The 23,984-nt window shown below is 40.8% G+C and overlaps 1 non-coding gene across 1 annotated transcript; it reads left to right on the top strand.

Annotated features, from left to right (window-relative positions):
• Nucleotides 1-3,778: 3,778 nt before the first annotated feature.
• On the top strand, nucleotides 3,779-3,850 carry trnae-cuc. The gene has a single exon. It is a non-coding gene; the product is annotated as a tRNA-Glu (tRNA).
• The last annotated feature ends 20,134 nt before the right edge of the window (nucleotides 3,851-23,984 follow it).

The raw sequence follows: 23,984 nt of genomic DNA, 5'->3' as shown, positions 1-23,984 counted from the left end.
TCAAGACCCTGTACCCTTTTAGCTGGCTGAATTGTTGCCCGTTCAGTCCTTGTTAGACTTACTTTAAACTCTTGGGGACAGGATGGAATTTCTTGTCCAAAGGATAATCTCCTCTTCACCTGGTCCTTACGCACTGGCTGTATTTTTTTATTCATTCGGGTATCTGTACATGAAGGACAGTGCCATGGAGATATGGCAGCAATGTCTTCGATACTTAGGAATCCCACACAAACAGGATGGAACCAGTCATGGCAGAGGTCGCACTGTGCATGTGGCTCGTTAGGATTATTCTTTTGCTGGCAAGAACAAAATACGGTATCAGGACGAATTTCTGGACTTTCCTTTTCTTCACTTGTCGGCGAAATGTTTTCAGCACTAATTTTGTCCTTTGTCTCTGATCGTGTGTCAAGTTTGTCTTCATCTTTGATGATGAGAAAACAGTGAAATCCGCCTTTATTGCATTTTCACAAATAGAATAAAGGTATCACAGATCAGAAACTGTGTCTGAATGAATCTTCAGGGCCTGTAGATTAATCAGTGCACTGCATGTTATGTTGATTTCCTCTCAACTTTCCCCTTAAGTGCCGAATCAGAAGCTGGTGAATCGGAGGCTAACTTCAGCTTCGTACAAAAACAGAATGCATCCTGACAGCTGGAATTCTACTGTCAGATACTGTTCCCCCTCTGTTCAAAATGAAAGGAGGCTCGGACATCTTTGAAATTCATACTCCTGACTTCGTTCCCCACAACAGATAGGTCCTGTGATTTTTAGGCTGATATCATTCAATTTGACCATTTAAAACAGGGGAAACGCATCCTGACAGCTTGGAATATTACTGTCAGATACTGTTCCCCCTCTGTTAATTATGAAAGGAGGCTCACACATCTTTCAAATTTGTTCTCCTGACTTCTTTCCCCGTTTTTACCTGCTATAATGGAGCTGGATTTAAGACAAATATGATAAAATAGCAATTCATACTTGGCCTATAAATGAATGAGCACACTTTCTACCAAAATCCATAATGTTCAAAATTAAAAGTCTGTCACAAATATAACATTTTTTATTGATAGTAATAACAGTAGTTGGTTGTGTTAATAGAGACATAAAAAGAAAAAACATATGTGCTGTTGTCCCAGTTAAAAATATAACAGACAGTCATGAAATTTGGATTTCATTTCTACAACAGCTTCAGATAAAACTCGCTAAAAAAGAGTCAGTATTGAACCTTAGCTCTCTCCACAGTGCCTCTGTGGAAAGAGCACAACTGCTCGAGGGCGAGCTTTTTGTGAACGTGCGCTTCCTTCGCCCTTCTGGCCATTTCGATGGGGGGCGGGACCAGGAGAAACAAATCACAACGAGGAAACAGAGCTCGATAATGTCTGTAAAAAGTGTGGTTGACAGTGATACAGGAAGTGCGGAGGACATGTCCCCCGCTAACCCTGCGTCCGCTACACCCATGGGCACAGAAACAGACTGTTCTCAGGGAGAGCTCTGCAGAGCTCATTTGAGCAACTTTTAGACAGCTGAAATTCATGACCACAGATGGGTTTGGGGCAATGCATATCGAATACAGAGTTGTTAGACCTCTGACAGTCGTGTGAAATTGATGAAAAACAGTATACTATGGGACCTTTAAATGCAGGCAGTGCCTCAGGCTCAGGGCTCCTCAGCTCATTCCTGCCTGTTCCACATCCAGCAGTCTTCTCCTTGTTTTGACTCACAACACAAGAAAACAACTATACATACTAAACACACTACACTAAACACTATATAACATACTAACTATACACTCCAAACGCGCTATATGTCACAAATCTGTCAACTCTCAAAACTCGCCATCTCTGTCGCTGTCTGTATCACCGCCGGCGTCCCTCACACAACTTCCCCTGTTCCGCAGCAACCAAACTCGCTGCTTGTGGACACTTTCGTGACAAAAGCCAGTTTTTCTTTTTTTGTGCCTGCTGATTTTCTGGTGAGTCACAGAGGCCATTACAATGGCAGGATAACTCGAGCAGTGGTGCACTTTGCAGTAATGCTGGCAGATTTCTCTCCCGGTGGGTGCTGATCGTGTGACTGGCAGAGCTGAATCCAGAGAGTCTCCCCAAACAACCAGTCTCTGTGTGCAACTTCACGAGTGAATCTCCCTCTGTTTTAGCTCGCTCATCAGTTTGTCAGGTCAAGGTTGACGCCGTTGTCTTGTCGCTGTTCTGCAGGACACGTGTCAGTCCGCTCAGGAAGAAGCAGCAGCGCTGTAGCTGGTTTCGCTCTGGGAGACAGGGGACATGAAATCATTAGTGTTGAGACAAACAGACTTATTTGCGGCAAATGTCCGCTCCTCATAAACCCCCGTCGTCTCAGCTCATTTCGTCCTTGCGGTGTCTCGTCTTGTCACTGATCATTTGGCATCCCGTTGCTCTCAATCACCTCATCTGACATCATGTCTGGTCTGATTGGAGGTTGGCTCCATATTTTTGGGGTTCTGAGCAAAGAGGGGCTGCATGGAGGGAGTATCGGTTGGAGTGCTCTTTTACATAGGGTTAGGGTTAAGGTGCTGGACTTTGGCTCATTTGTCATTTTGTGGTGATGTGTGTGTGTGTGTGTGTGTGTGTGTGTGTGTGTGTGTGTGTGTGTGTGTGTGTGTGTGTGTGTGTGTGTGTGTTCTTAATATTGAATCATTTCTTTTGCCCTTTCTGTGTGTCAGTGCAGCGTCATTACTTGTCAGTGCTGAGACAATCAGCTCTGAATCAGCTGCCTCCCGCCGCCATCTGCCAATGACATCATAACTTCCATGGCTGAAGTGAAAAAAAACATCAGACAAATGTGAGGATATTGTCATGGACTGAAAACTAACAGGGTGTAGTAACTGCTCTGATGTGCTCTTGGTGTGCAAGGCGTGTACAACACATCGTCTTCTTGTCTTCTCTTTAAAAGCCCTGAAGTCTTCTCATGTGTCATCTCTCAGACTTATCGTAACAGGAATCCTGGCTGCAATCTCCGACTGTTTACTTATAAACTCTTAAATAGACCAGATTTTGACTGTTAACATAGATGTTTCCTGTTAACATAGATAGGTTTAGGGCCTGCTGAAAACAAGTGAATAGTATGATAATGTTTTATCATACAAACGTGAAACAAGCGGTTCTACAGCGTGAAACTCTGTTAGACGAGTAAATCGATGCATCTCACATGTCTGTATGGTCGACAGGAAACATCAGCCAGCAGCCAGTTAGCTTAGCTTTGTGTAAAGGCTGGAATCAGGGCAGGGCTGCTTCTGTCACCTTCATCCAGAGCCAGGGTTTTATGCTAAATTAAGCGTCCCAAAATGCCCAACTCTTCTTTTAAGGCCCTCTTTCAGTGAGGCAGCCGTGTGATTGTCTAACAGCATCTGAAACATCTTTTCCGACTGGCGTGGCAGCATATGACACTTTGAAGCTTCTCCAAAAGCAAACATCTCCCCCGACTTCATGCCCTGTTTGACCAGGTGTGAACATGAATGATACCATAGGGTTTAAACTTACGGGTTTTAGGTCGACTGAGCATGTGGAATTGTTGTTGGAGCTAATTGGTGAGAAATATCACTCTGATTGGCTGAGCAGTTGGTGCACAAGAAGAGAAAAGGAATAAAAAGAAAGGAAGAAGACAAAGGGAAATCTCATTGAGGCTGTCACTGTAATATCTATGATTAGTTATCATAGTGCTGGACACCGTAAATAAAAAAAGAGTTAGCGATAATGTGACACACAAAGGTCAGTTGAGTCTTTGAGGGTTGAAACTGGCTCCCTGGTGGTCTAGTGGTTAGGATTCGGCGCTCTCACCGCCGCGGCCTGGGTTCGATTCCCGGTCCGGGAATGTTGTTTTGGGCCCTTTGCTGTGTGTCAGCCCCTCTCTCTTACCTTGTTTCCTGTCATATCTGAAGCTGTCCTATCAACAAAGCCATAAAAGGCTGAAAAATGATAATAAAAAAGAGAAAGTAAGCTCAGAAAACCAGTTTGTTTGTAGGCAGCCAGTTTTGCCTTTTTTTGCAAATGTTGCTTATATATATGTAAATATATATGTATATATATGTATGTATATATATATATATATATATATATATATATATATATATATATATATATATATATATATATATATATATACATATATATACATACATACATATATATATATATATATATATATATATATATATATATATATATATATATATATATATATATATATATATATATATTATATTGCAGTTTGTAGTCCTAAAACACAGAAATCTGTTGGCATTTTCCCACACGTGGTTCCCTCTTCTCAAAGTCTACGAGGTTTTTTTTAATTGGTTTTCGGTTAAATACCTGAAATAAAGTCTGCAAGTATATCTTGCCGAACACAAACGTGTCAGAATGATAAACTGTTGTTATTTAGAGAGGTTTTTGATGAGGGAAACTTCAGATCTTGAACATGCATAAGAACGCACTGTATATAAAACACTGAGTCAAAGGGAACAAATAAAGAAAAGCATCATATGTCTCCTTTAAAGTGAGATCAGATGACGCAAAATACCACCGCACAGGATTCACATCATTCATATACTCATCAAACCATTCAGTGACCTCTCGTGCACCGTATGGGAACATCTGCATACGAGGAATGAGATACGATATTGTAAGCCAGTGTGTTGCCAGGTGTGAAAATGTCAACGTTGACTCGCCTACTGATGGTATCAAATGTCTTCACCTCTGCGATGATGTCATCAGGTTACTTCAGGTTAGGCTTGGACTCAACAGATTTTATTTGCGGAAAGGCTGGATGACAAACTAAAAGCGGAAGATGTTTATCAGTCAGAAATGGTTGAATGCTGCGTTCATGTCGTATCGGATGTATCGTAATTATGACAATCCAACTTGTAGAAAGCCGTGATTTATCTGAGACTACCTGAGAAACAAGAACATTTCTGTGTTCCTTGAAAGCCTTTCTGTTCTGAGGGCAGCGTGGCTGCTAATAAAGTGTGACTATGGTTTTGTATCCAGACATTAAAAAACGACTAATGACACATCTGCGGTGGGTTCAGTCCAGCTGTTGTAGCGCTGTGGTCCCGACAGGAGATCAGGCCCGTCTCACCGCCACCATGTATGAGCTTTCATCAGGCCACTTCACAACCCTGTGAGTGGAAACCAGACCACCACCACATGCTGTGAACGCAACCAAACATGTCTCTCTCAAAGATAAACCTGCTGAGTACTTTCAAAGATGACCTCAAGACCTGAGGACATCACAAAAGTGTCTTAGTTCTTCGTGCTCCAAGCAAAACCAGGCACTCCGTGCATCTTACCAGGTGGCACATTGTACTGCTAAGTTAAAGAAGCCCCACAACCATCGCAGAGGACTTTATCTTACCTGCAGCCTTGGACATGGTCAGAGAGGTGTTGGATCAGTCCATAGCAGACAAACTGAAAACTATACCTCTGTCAAATGTAAGGGTGTCATGATTCCTGAAGCTGCAGGTGTGGAAGTATTTTGGATTTCCAGTGAGTTATGATGACAACGTTCAAATTGTTGACAAAAAAGCCACAGTTTGCAAGCTCTGCAGAAACTAGATGGCAGCTTCTTTTGTTTAAGTTTCCAGTTGACTGAAGATATAAGTTATTGTTACATTGTGTTGTTAATAAATGTTTTAAATTTGCGTGGTACATTGCGAACAAAGGTCAGATATTATATTGCAAAAATGGCATAGCAACCTGTGCTTTAAAAAGATAAATGTAAAAATCGAGAATCAAATCTAATCGTGACCTTAGAATCAAAAATGTAATCGAATCGAGGATTTGGAGAATCGTGACACCCCTAGTCAAATGACACTATAAGTAGGTGAACTGAAGACATGTTGGATGACATCAAACAACAGACTACAGCTCGCATTAAGGCAACTGGTCATTTTGCTTTACAAATCCACGAATCTACAGACATAAAAACAAAGCACTTTTACCCATTTATGTGAGATGTGTGGGACAAAATGTACAAATGAAAAATAAGTAAAGTTTGAGCAGGCTTAACATCAGCATTCATCAGCAGCATCTCCTTGTTTGTGTGAGGAACCTGTTACCTTACATAAATGAATAAAAATAAAAAAAACAATGTTAGTGCACGCAGTAGCACCCACAAACAGGATAGCAGCATTTATTATTTACTTATGTCCAGTGTAAGTTCTCTGGCACCCAGCAGCATCTCTTTGTTATTACATTGTGATGTATTGTATGTATGCGTTAATGAGTGTGGTGGTGCTTATAGGGTGTCGGTCCAGAACGTGTGTGTACGAGGCTGGGAGGGAATCATCACAGTATACCCACTACAATAAACTGGACTGCACCACTGCTTGACAGTTACTGATGAGGACTCCTCTTTACACAGACCATCAAGGACAAGATCTGAGGTGACCTCTCAAAACGATACCAAGTATGTAGCATAATCCAAGTATGTAGCCTAATCATTTTCATTAGATATACTCAGAGACATGACTACTATACTATGTTTCTGTCTTGCAGGATGAGAGCATCAGGCAGTTGTTGGAGGAGGGCACAGCCTTAGACCCAAGATTCAAGATGAAAATGGCCAATGAAGTCTGGACCAGACTAGAAGACCAAGCTTTTATTTATTTATTTATTTATTTATTTACTGATTTGCTTGAATCTTTTATTGGAGTGTGTATGCAGCCTACGTGTACGCCTTGAGCTGCTATATGTATTTTATGTGTATTTATCTCCTGTAAGGGCAGCTGCTATGTCTGGGTCCATGTTATAGTTTTGTCCCTGTTCTTGCCTTGTGTTTCACCTCTCGGTCCAGATCTCCCTCCCCTGCGTGAGGGGTTTCGTCCTCCTACTTGATTGTCTGTCTCGCCCCGATCACCTTCACCTGGTGTGTGTGTGTGTGTGTAGTCCTTGTGTTTCCACTGTCTGTTGCCAGTTCGTCTTCTCGTCCGCCCCCAGCCTTTTGTTCCGAGTGTCTACAAGTGTTTTGATTACAGCCTGTGTTTCCATCGACCTCGCCTCTGCCTAATCCTTGTCTGATCTGTTTGCCCTGCTGACTGACTACCTGTGTACTGAACCTGTTTCCAGGAAAGACTGTTACCTTGCCTATTCTGTGTCTTTTTGTGCAGTTGAGTCCAAACCATTGTTGTGGTTGTCCTGGTCATGACAACTACTATGCACTACTCACTTTGAGTCCATGACAAATTTCCTCTAGGTCAGGGGTCTGCAACCCACAGTATTAAAAGGGCCATTTGGGGCTGTTTCCCACCAGATAAAACCCACCTACAGCCACAAAACCTATTTAGAAAGATACGCGGCATATAAAGTTTAATTACACTTGTGCTATGTAAATAAGAACAATAATAATATAGTTAGTTTGATTTATGAAATTAAAGAACTAGAAATGGAAAACGACTGACATTTTATTTCTGTTTGTAACAAGGCAAAACACCAAATTCTTTTGAACTCTATACAAAAAAAAAAAAAAAAAAAAAAAAAAAGCCACGTGTAATTACTTTCAAATAAAATACACAATGCAGGCCTGAGGTTTGAGTCCCTCAGTTCTGGGATGACAGACTTGTTTGCACTTCTGCAGAACATTTACAGATTTGTATCTGGCTCTGCTGTTCATGTCAAGTGGCTTACTGTTCAGAAAGAGCTGCATCCACAGGAGAAGCCTAGAGAACTACAGAGACTTACAGATGTGAGGTGGGCATGCAGATACATGGCATGTTCTAATCTAAAGGACAGGATTCCAGCAGTTATGAGGCTTAAAGTTCACTCCATTGACTTGTATTAGTTCACAGAGCTGCCACTTTCAATATGGCGGCGACGTCGACGTACAGTCCAGCACTCAATGAGGCGTCTATGTATATATGTCTATGGTCAGCAGCATCACTGACAGTAAGGGACTTGACAAACTGACCAAGAAGGCCTTGATGCCCACCGGTCTCAGTGCAGGTGGTGGGACAAAGGGGGGCGACAGCTAAGCTATTATCCCCGGTAGAGAGCGGCCCCCACCCTGTGTGAAATGCTGTAAATACTCTTGTCAGTGTGCAATAGTCTCACTATTTTGGGAGTTTTTTGTTTCTTATTCATGTTGTTTATATTGTGTATACTGCTTTTCACTTTTATCTATATGTCTAATCTTTTTTAGTAGTTATTCATTAGTACTGTTTTTAATTGATGCTCTGTTTTTGCTCTCCTTTGCTGCTGTAATGTTGCTAATTTCCCTGTTTTGTTTTGACAATGATCAGCTGTGATATCATGAGGCTAATTATCTTTATAGAAACTATTTTTGGTGTTCACCTAACTAATTACAGTTTCTCTATCTCAGAGGTGACATTACATTCTTACACGTGGGTCCTTCATAGTTGTGAAGTACATGGCTGTACCATATGTAAGCTATTTATATATTTATTTAGCTATTTTGTTTTAAATGATTGAATGTGTTTTGATGATTGATTGATTGATTGATTTACATTTGTTGTAGTCAGGTAGTCAGAGCTTCCATAGTGTCTTCTTGATGCTCCCACCAGGGGGCACCAAAGTCTAACAAGTGTAAGTCTAAAGACCTTTAGTCACATTTTTCAGAGAATATGAATGATTATACAATAACTTTTCTTTCCCTCATGGTTAGTGGTTGGGTGAAGCCATTTATTATCAAACAATTGTGTTTGCTCTTTTTAAATCACAATGACAACAGAAACTACCCAAATGACCCTCATCAAAAGTGTACATAACCTCGTTCTTAATATGGTGTGTTGCCCCTTTAACATCAGTGACAGCTTGAAGTCTTTTGTGGTAGTTGTGGAAGAGGCTCTTTATTTTCTCAGATGGTAAAGCTGCCCAATCTTCAACAAGCCTCCAGTTCCTGTAAAGTCTTGGGCTGTCTTGCATGAACTGGATGTTTGAGATCCCCAAAGTGTTTCAATGATACTGAGGTCAGGAGACGGAGATGGCCGCTCCAGAACCTTCACTTTTTTCTGCTTGAACCAATAACAGGTGGACTTGGTCTTGTGTTCTGGATCACTGTCATGTTGGAACGTCCAAGCATGAACGTCCAGGCTGATGAGTGCAAATCTTCCTCCATTTCTTTCTGATAACATGCTGCATTCATCTTGCCATCAGTTTTGACCAAGTTTTCTATCCTCATTTCCCACTTCTTAACTAGAGTTTGAACACGACTGATTGGCATTCTCAGTGAATTGTATATCTTTTTATATCCTTTTCCTGCTTTATGTAGTTCACCTACCTTCTCCCACAGATCCTTTAATAATTATTTTGCTTTCCCCATGGCTCGCAATCCAAGCAAACAGATCACAGGTGAGGATGGTTACCTTTAGTAGCCATTTAAACCTGTATGTGTCGACTTGTGTGTTATCAGGCCAAAACCTCCACTCACACTTTTGATGAGGGTCATTGGGGTAGTTTCTCCTGTCATTATCATTTACAAACATAATTGTTTGATAATAAATGGCTTCACCCAACCACTAACCATGAGGGAAAAAAGAGTTTTTGTTCTTTCATTCATATTCTCTGAAAAATGGCCCAAAAAAATATGCTGCCAGGGCTTGAAAGACTGTGCTTCAGGCTACAGTCCACTTCACCAATCAGAACATGACTGACTAATGATAGTATAAAATAAAATCATCAGCATCATGACATTTGATGTTTTTGTGATAAAATGCAATAAATAAGATCCGCAACTGCAACCAAATACAAGTTGTAATTTGAAAAGTGCACATCCTATGGATACTTGTAACTATAACAAGACCTGACAACTCCTTCAAACGACTGCACTGTTTGTAGGATGACTCTCTGAGCGTCTCCTTCTTATACGTCACCCCTCTCTCCTCTCTGTACTCAGAGGCACATCCGTTTGATGTTCCACTGACAGCCAATATCACACAGAGGGAAAGTGTGCAATAAGTCAGTTTTCTTTGAAGGAATTATGCAAACTTTTTAAATCATCACATCAGGTCAGTGAGATGTGGCACTCGGCACTCAGCAAGAAAAGGGGACCTGCTCCCCCTAGTGGTGGAGTGAGGCAGGTGCACACCTCACTGCGTGCTGCGCTGCAAAGTGCAGTTCAGTGAGCGCAGGCTAAAGGTGTGTGGTGACGTTTACAGGGAATCACTAAATCATTGGCTGTAACAGTAATATAGCAGAGTCTGAGTTTGAGGAAAATGATTCTGGTGACTGAAGTTTTTGAAAGTTACAATTTCAGCACACTCAGCAAACATGATAAGATACAGCTATAGTAATCTAACACTTCATCATGGAACCGAAATTTAAATCCATTTAAACTACGAAGTACTTTCTGAGTACTTAGTATCACTTGTAACCATTTTGATCCCCTGACTTTTCCCCTCATGAGGTCCCATTTGTCAGGCTTGTTGACCACAATCATTGAAAATTAACAAATTCAGCAGATTTCTTCCGATTAATCATCAACGAGGCTCCCGCTGTGTGCTGCTGCACCCCAAGGTGTTCACCACCACCACCACATCTGTTCAATTTGTCAAAATGTCGTCCTTGTAAAGCTCCTTCTTCTACAAAGTGCTATAAGTTAATGCCTCTCATTTAGAAAAACAGAGAGGAACCAAAAACAACACATTACTTTCTCTGATGATTATAAGCATTAACTAGTCCTTATATGTTCAGTATACAAGTAGGCATCAAACCACAGGATGTATTTGTATAATGTTTCTGAGCTGTTAATGAATGTAACGCTGTTACTGTGATGATAAATGAAATATTGAATCTGTCTTTAATAACCAGATCCTGACATGTAAATGAGACATATGTCTACCATACTCTGAACTTGGTTAAACTAATTTAACTTTAAATAAGGACAACAGCATAATATAGACAACAGAATCAGAAATATTTTATTGATCCCCGACGGGAAATTGCAGCGTTACAGCTGCTCCCATTCAAAGTCAAGAATATGCAGAAAAAATGATAATAATAAAAATTTGTCTGAGTGATTGGTATTATTAAATTATTAAAAATCACTGTATTTATAAAAATGACGTTGGTGCTTTTTATGCCCACAGATGTCACATTTAGCCTACATGTCAGGATCTGGTTATTATAACACAGATTCAATATTTAACTGTCACATATCAACACAGTAACAACTTCACACACACTGGCAGCTGTAAACACTCATAAGAACATAATAAAATACATCCTGAGGTTTGGTGCCTACCTGTATACTAAACATATATAAGCAGCAGTTAACGTTTATAATCATCAGAGAACGTTCCATACCTTGTTTTTGGTTCCTGTCTGTTTGTCAAAGGCATTGAGTCTCCTCAGCAGCCATAGTCTGATCGATATTCTGGCTTGAGTTTTTAGTCATTCATACAACACTGATCAAAACAGTCATTTTTGTTACGATCAACTGAGCTTTTGTTTAGTTACAGGACAGATAGCTCATGCAGCCTGGTCCGTTCCTGGACTCGAACTCACAAACCTCAGGATCGCAACATTTGTGCGCATGCGCACTGAGACATTGGAAGTGACATCTACCTAAACCGCTAGGCCATCGCAGATAACGGCTTTGTGAGGTGATAAACAGGGGTGTGGTCTGGTGAGCTCATAGCGTCAGTTTCAATGCGCTGAGCATACATCCACCAACAGCAGGGAGACACAGTTTGTTCGTCTTTCTGTCTTTCTTTGTTCATTTGTTATTTTCAAGACAGAAGAGCATTTTCTTAATTTACAGAACCCCTCCAGCATGTGGCGCTCTAGGCTACCGCATGTATAATCATAAATGATAAAGATGGACATCGCACATGACAACAAACAGTACAACAAAACAGAAGACAATTTATTGCAAATGAGGATAAATAAATAAATAAACAAACAAACAAACAAACAAACAAACAAACAAGTAAGTAAGTAAGTAAGTATGTCCTATGTTGAGCTCAGGACCTCTGAGCTGCAGCGGACTATGTCGATCGGGTGTCCGCACTAAGTTCGGGATCGATATGGTGCTCCTGGGGGAGCCCGGGACCACCAGGTCGTCTAAGGAGGGGGGCACCGGCCCAGGTCGGAGACGGAGCAGGTCAAAGCCCCCGTGCCGCTCAGTAGTGGGATCGCGCCTGTCAATAGATGCTGTAGTGCAGCCTGAGTAACACAGCGGGACCCAGTCTTTATACACTCTTTATACTCTTCAACACACACACACACACACACACACACACACACACGCTCAACGTCTTTATATGTTACAGTAGCTTCATCACTGCTCATTTAGCTTCTTGTTTCCATCACAAACCTCCACAAACCAGCGGTGTTTGTTTGTCCTCTTTATTTGTGTGTGTGTGTCTATAATATCAGTTTGTTTATTATGAACTGCTTCATTTTTATGAAACATTTACTTAACACTGAATATCATTACTGATAATGTGATCTAACCTGGTGATGAAACGTGACAGAAGAAAAGGGACAACGATAACGTTCTCATCTTGTTTTGATGAAGTTGACGTCCTTCCTTTTTCACATAACTATGGTGAGAGAGAGAAAAAAATACCAAATAATTTTGATTCAGAGATTGTGTCAGACTGAAAGAGGTTTTTTTTTTTTTTTCTAAGCCTATCTTTGAGTTCAAGTGAGGGACACTTGGTTGCAGGACTTGCATTCATGATGGTATTATTTAAAGGTGATTTAGTTATAAATCACACTATGAATGAACCATACATCAATAATTGCCTACTTTTATGCATTGCGTGATGACTGTGCCACATGATACAGCAGCTGCTTTGGCGTTGCTAGAGGACATTGCCAATGCCCAACTAAGTTGATAGTCAGGATTTTCCAGTGATTCTTCAAACTCATTACATACTGTACAGGTACAAGAATAAAAACAACACACCTGTACGATCACGGTGACCTCAGCCACGACATCACAACTGTTGGAAGCCAATCATGGTCAAGTATGCAAGTAAACACTGAGACAAACAGAGAATGGACTAAACAGTGAAGCAGGAGACATTTCATGTCTTTATTTTAACTTCGGAAATTAGAAACATTTGCATGGTCATTGATTTAAAAAAAATTTTTCTCTTTGAAAAAAAAACTTAAATTAAATTAAATTTAAAAAAAATCATATGATACACAAAACATTATTCAAAGGAGAATATCTCTTATGTAATACTCTTAAATAATACAAATTAAGATTCACATGAGCAACAACAAACCCTCAACCCACCATCAGCTCAGTCAGTGCTCACGTGACACGACACCCCAAATGCAGGCAGGGTCACATCATGAGGAACTGGCAAATGACAAAACAAGGACTCAGTGACACCACTATTAAAGAACACAATCTAACTATGTTATATCAACCTGCCACATTTAGAAGGCATGCAGGCTCTGATTTCATCACTTTTTTTCTAATGTCTCCCCCCCCACCAAAAAATATTTTCCCCTTTGAACCCATGAAGTGACTCCTTAGATAAATGGTTTAGCATTATTACACGGTCAGAATGAGAGAGTAAAATAAAAAAAAATATATATTTATTTACTCATTAAATTTTTCACATTGATATGAAATACAAAACTTAATAACCAACTACTACTACCTCTTTAGTTGCAAAAGTAGGAACTAACCCCACCGGAGCTCTACCGCTTCATTATCATGCATTGGCAGCCGGCTTGTATTGTGGCTTTCCCCGGCCTATGAGCAGGGAGCCGGGTCTCTACCGTCACTCATGGCCGGGAATGCCTGTCCTGTAAGCGGGCTGACATGCATTGATGTTAGCGGGACCCATGCTCAGCAGCATGGTTCGACCAGCTATGAAGCGGGAGCACGCTCAGTGGCATTAGCTCCTACAATATCAGCGAGGAACTCCAGCCGTATTTATAGACCTCTCTCGTCGTCCGACTATCACTCATGGTGCCCACTTTTATCTGATTTTTTTTCTTGCCAGTTATTATGCCTGTCACACAGTCACAACCAATACTCACATACTCACTAACTCACCAAACAGTTTTCACATTTGAAATTGCTTTACTTTTGTAATTATTTGCCTTCATTTGGCTGAAATTTCCTAAAAAGAATTTTCATGAAGTAATATTTTATGAAAATTTATAAAGGGGCGGAGCTACAGTGATGCCCTTGTAGCGCTGGCCACCTCTGGAACCTGATTGGATACCTCAGTTGATTGACAGGTCCCTGCATGTCACGTTCAAAATAGCATACTACGGAAAGACAAACACGGGAGGCAGAATAAACGTATTTGAAAACACGAATGGACGAGAGGACCTACTTTAACTACATCACTCTTAAGTAAGTTTTAAATTGATGAGAAGTTGTTCTACACTGTCGATTTGACTGCACATTTAGAGAAGAGATCTTGTCCCTAATAGTTCAACTGTGCGAGTAGGCTAACGGCTAGCTTACTCGCACAGTAGGCTAACCGTTAGCTAGATCTTCTGCCCCGCACAGCCGCCGATGTTATGAAAGGCAATGACTAATGTTAGCCTGAAGCTACGTAGCACTAGCTTGGCATAATGTGGAGGAACCAGGTCATAGTCAGTTTTTCAGTAAGGGACTAAATCAACTTAGTTAGTAAGAAATTCATACTAGAGCTCAAAATAAGCTGCCATGAATACTCAGTGAGTATATCAGTGTCCATGTAGCTTGTTTGGTATTGTCAAGGCCTAAACTGTAGCCAGTTTACTGAGAGGGGTCTGGCAGCAGACCTTCAGTGTGAGGTCGCTTCCGGTGCAACCTCCAGTCTGAGGACGGGAAAAAACAAACTTTTTTCGCGTCTCCCCAAGGACTCGTGTATTTTCGGCTTTTTATTACCATCGTATCGCGACAGCAGGAAGTGACTGATTTTATTTATTCAAAAAAAGTTGTGAATACACGGATCTTGCACGTTTGCCGTCTTAATATACATCGTTTTCAATATATGTAATTCTAAAGTACGCAAATTACTGAATGTTATAAATGTGGGCTCTTTGTTATTTTAAAGTTAGGTCAATGGCGGATAACGTACGCTAACTGTTTATATGTAACTGTGTTCAGCTTTGTTAAACTTTTTAGTTAAGCGTCTAACACAGGTATAGGTCTTAAGATGTTGTTGATGTCGTCCAGATGAGAATGAAATTAAGATTTAATGTTTTGCTATCGCTCAGGCTGCTCGGTTTACTGAAATAAGAAGTTTTCACCCAGCGTGTAAAGGCCGTATAAGCTAATATTAATCTAATGCAATCTTTGGTTCTGCAAAGTGCCACTGTTTACATGTCCTCAGGCTCTTCCATTACACGTGACAAATCTGTTCTCAATACCCAGCAAATGAAGGGGTCCCAGATCTGGTGAAAATTAGTTGTTTAAGTTTTATTGTATTTGTAATTTTCTCTAAGGGGAGAGTTGTACATAGCTCAGACAGCCACCTACACTTGGACTTTTGGTGTTTCTCCATGAGAGGGCTGTTATTCTCTTTGCCATTAACACACGTAAGTCTACAAACATGTGCTGATATTTCTTTATCTTCAAGTCATCTGGATATAGACCCAATAAAAACAACTGTGGGAGTAAGGGTATCTGAATCTGTAAAATGTTTTGAATACGTAGTTTTATTTCTCGTCAGAATGTTTGTATTTCTGTACATTGCCAAATACAATGGAAAAATGTGCCCTTTTCCTTCTCACATTTAATACAAACATCAGGTATAGCCCTGTTATATCTGTTAAGTTTTTTAATTAACCAGTTGTATTGTAATACTTTCAGGCGAGTGTTAGTAGTTCTCCACTGTGCTTTAGAGCATGCCTCCTCCCATTTTTCTATTGGGATTGCCTCTTGTAGATCCTCTCTTCATGCCTCCAGCTGTCCTGCAGATGTTTCTGTACTTCCGTCTACTTGGCATCTGTACATTTTGGATATTAAACCCCTCCCTAAACAATTCACATTCATTAGTTTTTCTATGGTAGACATTTCAGGGATACATAATGTTTGATTTTGATGTGTTCTAATGAAGTTTCTCAACTGTAGGTATTTTTAAAAAATGATTACGGGGTATGTTAAATTTATCAACCATTTCTCCAAATGTCAACAGCACCTTTTGAGAGTTGTAAAGGTCCCCTATTTTTCCCAAACCCTTAATAGCCCAAGATTTAAATCCCCCATCTGTTTTACGTGGAGGGAAGGAGTCATTTCCCCATATCGGGCTGAAGACAGAGAGAGAGGACATTTCTCTCTGATATTTTTTAACTTGATGCCAGACTACAGTCATATTTTTCACAACAGGGTTTTTTGTATTCTTTTCAAAGGTTTTTGTTCTTGCTGATTACAGGTATACTGGGACGGGCAGACTTAGCTGGAGTTCCTTCATTTCCTTCCAGCGAGGAGCATCTCTTTCTGTGAAGTAGAACAACAGTGTTCTTAGTTGAGCTGCCCAATAGTACCAGAGTGGATTGGGACATTTGAGTCCCCCTCTGTCATAGGGTAAGTACAGTAGAGACAGTCGTGTCCAGGGACGTCTGTTATTCCAGAAAAATGTAACAAACAGTCTTTTAAGTTGAGTGAACAGGTTACTTGGAGGAGGAAGTGGAAGATTTTGAAACAGATACAATAGTTTGGGCGGTATATTCATTTTGAGGACATTTATTTTTCCCATTAGTGACAGTGGTATGGGTGACCACCTTTACAGAAGCTTTGAAATTTCTTGCAGTATTGGTTGATAATTACTCTCTACAATATACTTAAGTTGTAGGACAATTTGAATGCCTAGATACGTAAAGCAATCCACCGTTGTAAACTGTGTGCCTATTTTAGGAGGAGCTTTATTTTCCAATTGATTTAAGAACGTTATTGACGATTTTGATTTGTTTAATTTGTATCCTGAGATTTTTCCAAATACTTCAAGGAGTTTTAATAATTCAGGAATTGATTTTTCCATATTTTTGAGATATATTATTACGTCATCGGCAAATAGAGCCAGACGATGTTCTTGTTGTCAAATTGATATACCTGTTATATTCTGGTGTGTTCTTACTGCTATTGCCAGTGGCTCTATAGCCATAATGAACAGCATCATAAAATGTCTGTTTAAGCCGTAATAAGCTTGATAAAGCTCTTGTTGTAGATATGTCATTATCTTGCGTTCTCAATAGGAGTAATCTTTGGTGGGCATCTTGAGAACCTGACTGGTGATATTCGTCTTCTAATTTCTTTATTTGTGCTTCTAATGATTTTGTCTTCTTGTAGGTTTCTTTGGCTTTGGAACTTGTACTGTTAATTATTTGTCCCCTAATAAAGGCTTTAAACGCTTCCCATCTGATACTCCCTGAAGTTTCTATTGTATTTGTTTCAAAATAGTATTTAATCTATTCATCCAAGAAAGTAACAAATCCAGTATCTGCCAACCACTTTGTTTTAAATCTCCATTTGGGAATATCACTAGACAAATTGGGACAGTAGACTAAGGAGTTTGGGGTGTGGTCTGACAGGAGTATGGCATCATAGTAAACCTCTTTTATTTTACATTTTAGTAGCGCTGAAACCAGAATCTAAATCTAAGTGAGAATAAGACTGGTGTGTGCCAGAGAAACATGAATATTGTTTCCCATTGGGATTATTTTCCCTCCAAACATCAATTAAACTCATTTCTTTCATGAAATGGTGAATTACACCCCTGCTTCCTGGATGTGACTGGTCCACTCCAGAACTTTTGTCTTTCCATCCTCATGTGTTAGGTGGGTTTCTTGAAGGAATAATATATTAGACTGTAATGTTTTAATCCTGTTCATAACTTGCTTGACCTTTTTTGTTTTTGTAGCCCTCTGCAGTTCCAGGATGTGATTCTAACCTTAAGATCAACACACTTGTGAACCAAATGTTTTGAATCTTCCCAACACTTTCAGTAATTTCAGACCAAACAAAGAAGAAGAAGAACACAAAACAAGATTATTCCCCTTGATCATCATTAATCCACCTGAATGTTACCCCGTCAGCTGTTCCCCACCTTCCTATATTGGACTTCCAGAAAGCAAAGAGCTGGTTCACACAGCGTGAGGATCAGTATAGCTATGCTGATGTGAAAATCAAAAATCAAAACAACAAACAGAATAAGCGCAACTACTCTGCTACTGCAATGCAGAAATTTCTTTTAAAGCAACCCAGCAGGGAAAAGTGCTTCCATATTTGCTTAATGAAACTGAGGCTTCCCCACCAAATTTTAACTTTTTATTTTCTACAAGAGGGGGACAAAAAGGAGGTGGAACTGCATCAATCACTAAAGACACCATGTTGTCAAATGAAGTCGTTTTTAACAAATATTTATCATTTGAATACCATGCCTTTGTTTTTAGCAGCCCCCCCATCCTCTGTATTACAGTCTACAGACCACCCCGCTATTCCACCTCTTTTAACAGTGAATTCTCAGAGCTACTGTCAATAACTCACAGCAATTATAACAGAATATTAATAACCGGTTATTTTAATTTGCACATAGATAATCCCTCAGATTTGATGTCGAGAGAATTTTTAAACCTTCTACACTGTCTAGATTTTAATCAGCATGTCACGCAGCCGACCCACAGCAGGGGGCGCACCCTGGACCTGGTCATAACCTATGGCCTGTCCATTGGTGCGCCTTCTGTTGTGGACCTGGCTGTGTCTGACCACTTTTGTGTGTTTTTTACAATCACCAGTTTTAACCAGCGGGAGGCCCCAGTGAGAACAGTGAGGAAACACTACCTACCTTCTGAAGTGGCTGCAAATTTTATCCAGATTTTACAGAGCACTCCTGCAGAGATTTTACCAGCACCATGTGATTTTATTGTTGACAGCTTTAACCATAAAATAAAATCAGCGCTGGACTCAGTGGCTCCACTTTTAATACAAAACATTAATACAAGACCTACACCCCCTTGGAGAAATACAGAAACTAAAAAACTCAAGAGAAACTGCAGGAGTGCTGAGAGGAGATGGAGAAAAACAGTTAACCGTTCACCATGAAATTTTACGTGAGCACCTCAAAACCTACAATAACGCAGTCAAACAGTCAAGAATCTCCCATTTCTAAAACCTAATCGACGAATATAAAAACAACCAAAAATTCCTCTTCTCCACAATTGACTTTTTAACAAACACACATTTTAATAGATCCTACAAAACACCAACTGACGCCCTTTGCGAGGATTTTGCAGGCCACTTCAGAAGTAAAATCAATGAGAACGAATCAGAACGAGTCTCTTACCTCAACAGATTTTAAATGTCGACACACCTGGATCATTGATTTTACCCGAGGAAACACTAGAGAATTTTGCCCTGGTTGATGCAAGGACACTTGGTCGAGTTTTCTCCCAAGTAAAGCCCACGACCTGCCTATTAGACCCAATTCCCACACCGTTTTTTAAAACACTCTGTGGATTTTTTGAGGATCAGCTGTTATACATGGTGAATTGCTCTCTTCAGACGGGTGTCTTTCCCGCCTCCTTTAAAACGGCGGTGGTGAAGCCCCTTCTGAACAAGAGCAACCTAGATCCCAACACCTTTAATAATTATCGGCCTGTATCCAACTTACCGTTTTTAAGTAAAATTTTGGAAAAACTTGTTTTCACTCAAGTGAATGATTTTTTAATTGCAAACAACATTTTAAAGAAGTATCAGTCTGGCTTTAGGACGAACCACAGTACTGAGACAGCCCTTTTAAAGATTTTAAACGACATCAGGTGCAACTTAGATAACCATAAACTCACAGTCTTGGTACTGCTGGATCTAACCGCTGCCTTCGATACAGTAGACCATCACATTTTATTAAATAGACTGAAGAACCTGGTCGGCCTCTCTGGTACTGTTCTTAACTGGTTCGTTTCTTAACTCACAGACCGACACTTCTTTGTAAGTATGGATACATGTTCCTCAGAAACCCACAAAATAAAGTGTGGGGTTCCCCAAGGGTCAATTTTAGGTCCAACTCTTTTTAATCTGTACATGCTTCCCCTTGGGGACGTCATTAGGAGGCACGGCATCAGCTTTCATAGTTATGCTGACGATACGCAACTGTACATCGCTGTGTCTCCGGATGACACAGGGCCTATTGATGTCCTTTTTAACTGCATTTTAGATATCAAGACATGGATGGCAGCAAATTTCCTACAGCTCAACCAGGACAAAACAGAGGTTTTACTCATTGGTCCTGAAGGCCTGAAAGAGAAACTTTTACCAAAGTTAAAGGATTTTAAACCATCACAATCTGTAAAAAATCTGGGTGTGATTTTTGACTCTGAGCTCAGTTTTATTCCACACATCAAAAATATAACAAAGACAGGTTTTTACCGTCTTAAGAATATTACAATACTACAATTATTACAAAACTCAGCTGCACGAGTGCTGACGAGGACCAGAGGGCGGGAGCACATTACGCCGGTTTTAAAGTCACTTCATTGGCTCCCCGTGCGTTTCAGGATTGATTTTAAGGTTCTTTTACTAGTTTTTAAATGTCTTAACGGTCTTGGGCCTTCTTATTTATCTGACCTGCTTTTAGTCTATCAGCCCCCGCGGACCCTGAGGTCCGCCGGCACCGGCCTTTTAACCATACCACAGGTTAGTTCAAAAAAGCACGGGGAGGCGGCTTTCAGTTGTTATGGGCCCCGACTGTGGAACAGCCTGCCAGAGAGCCTCAGGGTCGCAGAGACTTTTTAAGAAGAGGCTCAAGACCCACCTTTTTAACCAGGCTTTTAATTGAAGTTTAAATTCTTCTTAATTCCTTTATGCCTTACTAATCAGAGCACTCTTATTTATTTATTTATTCATTCATTCATTTATTCATTTAAATCCTTTTTATGTTATTTGACTTTATTTTATTTATCTATTTATTTATTTTTTCTTTTACTGTTATAATCTCTCATATTTTACCCTTTAGTCCAGGGGTCACCAACTACATTTGTCGGAGGGCCAGAATTTTACTGGACACTCACCTTGGGGGCCGGACCCCCAAAAAATTGAAATAAAAATATAATTTTGGCATAAAATTATCACTTAATGTTTATTTGTTTATATTTTTTCATTTCATTACAAAACTGAAGGCATTTTTAGCCTTTATGAGTCAGGCTCCTATCACTTGTACCACAGTCAACCACCAGGAGTGATAGAGATACTTTGTCTCAATTCAAGTAAACTTTATTTATAGAGCACTTGAAAAACAAACAGATGAAACAAAGTATCGATATAGGGCTGTCGTCCCTGGCTTCAGCGCTAATACAGTTTCAGTTAGTGGAAGGAAAAGGCCTCTTAACACAGGTAGGCTAAAATGGCACTCTCAAAGGCCATGAAACGAAAAGTTGACGCGGAAAACAGATCCTTTAATGACGAATGGACTGAAAAGTACGCATTTATCATGCCAACCTTCAGAAATCCGTTACCTGTGTGCCTCATTTGCAACGAAACTGTTGCTGTTGCAAAAGAATATAATCTGCGCCGTCACCACAACACTAAACACACAAATTTCAAGGATTCATATCCTGAGCAGTCAGAGGCCCGAAAGAGAAAAATTGCCACATTGAAATCTGCGTACTCCTGTGCAAGTGGCATTATTACTCGAGCTTCAACTGATCAAGAGAGAGCAACGTGTGCATCAATGCAGGCTGCCTGGGTGCTTTGCAAACATAATCGACCTTTCACAGAAAGTGAGGTTTTCAAGGAGTGCATGGTCACAGTTCTGGAGGAACTTGCCCCCGACAAATCCATGGACAGAATTATTGCAGCTGTCAAACAAATACCTCTCTCTGCTTCAACTGCCGCGCGTCGTGTACACGTCTTGGCAGAGCATGTCCAGCAAGTTGTCATTGAAGGGATCAAGGAAGCCAAATACATTTCGTTGGCCATTGATGAATCCACGGACAATACGGATATCTCACAGTTGTGCGTTTTTGTCAGATTCTTTGATGGCAAAGATTTCCGAGAGGAGCTGCTGGCATTGCTTCCGCTGGAGGACAACACCACTGCTGACATCATCTTCGGAAAACTGGAGGATTTTTTTAAAAGTCATGGATTGTCCTTTGATAAAATCAACCTGATAGTGACAGATGGAGCACCTGCTATGATTGGCAAAAACAAGGGTCTGGTGAGCAGAATAAAGACTGTCGCTCCTAAAACTAACGCGCTTCACTGCATCATCCATCAAAGTGTGCTGTGCGCAAAGCTAAGTGGGGAGCTCAAAGAGGTGATGGAGAAAACAATGAAAATTATCAACCACATCAGAGGAACCTCAAGCACACAGCATCGCCTGTTCCGCAAATTTGTGCTCGAATCCGAGGCTTCTCATGATGACCTGTTACTCCACAATGACGTGCGCTGGCTCAGTAAGGGCAAAGCACTGGAGCGCTTCGTTGAACTCAGTGCCCAGGTAGTGGAGTTTTTGAAACAAAGCAAAGCAAAAGCGGCAGCTGACCATCTCCGCACCATGCAGGACAGCGAATATATGTCCAACGTTGCATTTTTGACAGACATTTTCTCGCATTTGAATGCACTTAATCTCCAGCTGCAAGGAAAAGAGAAATCAGTGGTGGATCTGGTGGAAAAACTCGATGCGTTTGGGAACAAACTTGACCTTTTTAACGCAGATTTGTTGTCGGGGAGGCTGTTGCATTTCAGCACACTGAAGAAGGTGGGACAAAGCCACGTAACAGACAGGATGAAGAAATTCATCACACAATTAAAAGACAACTTCTCCTCCAGGTTCGATGACTTTTTAATTCCCAGGGATGTCATTGGATTTGTGCGTGATCCTTTCAGCATCAACCCAAGTGGAGAATTCTCCACAAACGCAGTGAAAATGATGTCTTTGGACGAAGCGGCCATTCAGAGCGAGCTGGCTGAAATCCAGGCCGCCGGGGACCTGAAGGCTGCTCTCCGTGGTGCTGAAAACCTGGGCGCATTTTGGTTGTCCTGTCCCGAGGAGTATGGTACATTGAAGACGCTGGCTATGTATGTGCTCACCATGTTCGGTTCGATGTACACCTGTGAGGCTGCGTTCTCCAAAATGAACAACATAAAAACACATGAGAGGAACCGGCTGTCACACCAGTCCTTGGAGGACTCTTTGCGCATAAGTCTGACAGCGGCCAAGCCTGATGTAAAAAAGTTGGTGTCAGAGGGGAAATGTAATTTTAGCCATTGAGCAGTGTGAGTAACCTATTTCAGCCTTGTGATTTGAAATCGCTATAGCCCACTTAACGTTTTATTTGATGTGCAAACATTATTTGTAACCTGTTTTTGTTCGGATACCAGGTTAGTATTTATTTACCATGCTATTTTAAGTTATGCCAGCCAGTTGGTTTTCTCTCCTTTTTTTGTACGGAGAAGTCTGGTTTGAAGTTTGTTGAGACTTTGAAATAAAAACCAAACGTTAAGTAGGGGGCATAAGGAAAAGTTATGTGTGGAAAATAACAAGAACTGTGTGAAACAATAAATGTAAAAAAAAAAAAAAAGTGGAGCGAGTTTGTCCTCATTTCGGAATAAAGCCTAAATAGAGTCATAATTGGTGGGGATTACTGATAGTTAAGAGTCTCAGTCGTTGTTGCTATTTTCAGTTGCTTTAATAGTGTGGACCACATGATATATTCTCCTCTTTTTTTTTTCTCCTCACAATTTTCGAATCCAGTCGCGGGCCGGATTGAACGGTTCGGCGGGCCGGATTCGGCCCGCGGGCCGCCAGTTGATGATCACTGCTTTAGTCCCTTGTGCTTTTAGCCTTTATGCTTTTATGTTTTAGTCCCTTGTGTTTTCAGCTTCTATGCTTTTTGCTTTATTTTACTGTTTTAGTCTGTCAGTTTTTAATCTCCAGTGTTTCCTCATGGGGGCCTGCCGGGCTGGGGGTGGTCTCTGGTCTGGCCGCGGGGGGTGCTGTCCCATGGACGGCTCTGGCCCGGGTGACCAGAGGGCTCTGCACCTTGGTGTGGGGCCTCCTGTCTGCCCGGGTTGGGGTGGTCTCTGTGGTGGTGCT

Source organism: Acanthopagrus latus, chromosome 6, assembly GCF_904848185.1.
Source record: "Acanthopagrus latus isolate v.2019 chromosome 6, fAcaLat1.1, whole genome shotgun sequence".
Classification (NCBI taxonomy): domain Eukaryota; kingdom Metazoa; phylum Chordata; class Actinopteri; order Spariformes; family Sparidae; genus Acanthopagrus; species Acanthopagrus latus.
This window is presented reverse-complemented; position numbering and strand designations above follow the sequence as displayed.